General features: G+C 29.6%; 1 pseudogene; it reads right to left on the bottom strand.

Annotated features, from left to right (window-relative positions):
* LOC105823708 overlaps positions 1-1,526 on the bottom strand; it is a 232,498-nt pseudogene that overhangs the window by 14,151 nt on the left and 216,821 nt on the right.

Here is a 1,526-nt window from a genome sequence, read left to right as displayed (position 1 = left end):
TTCCTGACTTTACAGGCCCCTGACTTATAAAATGCTTACCTAATCATTAAGACTGCATTATCCATTCAACCTCATTGTAAGCAAAGAGTTTGGTATTTTTTCCACTATAGTAATTACATCATTTGTAATCATACACACACGAATAAACGTTCACAAACACACACATACATATATTTATATAGTCTTCATATGAACTTTAATGCCGTTAGTACAAGAACTGCATCTCATTTATTCACTGTTTTATCCTCCATCACTTATGTAGCATGTGGTATACATTAGAAATTATATACTTGATAATAAATAAATTGAGAAACTTAAGTTCTTTGAGACTGAGGTTTTCCCTTTTTGGGTAATCCTGAGTAGAGTTTTTTTTTTTCACTTTATTTGTTTAAGAATTCATGACATCCTGATTTTTTTTGTAATAATTTCTATATGTATTTCTCATCTTTAATGTGTTTTAAAGTTTTAAATACGGAACGTAACAGATACTAAATATTAAATACAATTGTTTTGAATTAATGAATAAATGACTATAGTAAACACATTACTGTCATTGAGAAATGAATACATCTGTCTTACAATGTTTTGAAGGATGTTTCATTATTTGCCTATGTGTTAAGAATGTCATTTATCCCTATACTGAAAGGCAATTTTCCTAATAAGTCGTAATTCTCTGAAACTCTAATTTGTGTTTGATTATGTGAAAGATTTCCAGGTAACTTTTTAGACTTATAAATGATAATGCTTTCATAAACCAAATCATTATAATTCCAGATTGTGCAAAAAGTTTGATTAAAATTATAGCTATGTATATTTCTGGAGCACATTTCTATCACCAAGGGTGTGTTTTTAAGAAAGGATCGAACATTGATTTTGAAAAGAATTTCTTCCCCCTGCCTATCCTGCACCTGAATCTGCCTATTCAATAGTACAAACTTGCTTGAGAATAGGATTTTTTTTTACTTTAGAAATAAAAATAAATACCTACATTTCAATAACACAAAAACTCAGGAGCTAAACATATTAGTGTTTTCCCTAAGCTCTAAATGCTTGTGAAAGTTTGCTAAATATAGAGAATCTCTTGCATGTTGTCTTTTCTCCCATTTATTTTTAGTTCTACGTTTTATCTTATCATTCTCCTTCCACTTACTCTAGACAAAAAAATAAAAGAGTTATTTTTAGTTCATAGCACCACTTGTATTCCTGTTGTCCAAACTATACTATATTTCACTGCTCTCTCAACATTGGCCACAAGGGTTGAAAGGGGTGTGGAAATAGTGAATAGAGGCTGGTGAATGATACTACAAGAACAAGTACACAACAGCCAACTCAGTTATAAATACGTACATTCATATACACATGTGCATTTTAATATATATATACTAAATACTTTGATTAAAAAATGTACTGATTATCCAACTTACTGAAATGATCAATTTATATAAAAATGGTCAACTGTATAAAACAGGCAGCTGGTGGCATTTTATTTGATGAAATAATAGTCATGCTTTTAAAAAGTTCTTTGA

Source organism: Propithecus coquereli, unplaced genomic scaffold (genome assembly GCF_000956105.1).
Source record: "Propithecus coquereli isolate 6110/MARCELLA unplaced genomic scaffold, Pcoq_1.0 Scaffold692, whole genome shotgun sequence".
NCBI lineage: Eukaryota > Metazoa > Chordata > Mammalia > Primates > Indriidae > Propithecus > Propithecus coquereli.
The sequence above is the reverse complement of the archived record's forward strand: the minus strand, read 5'-3'. Positions and strand labels throughout refer to the sequence as shown.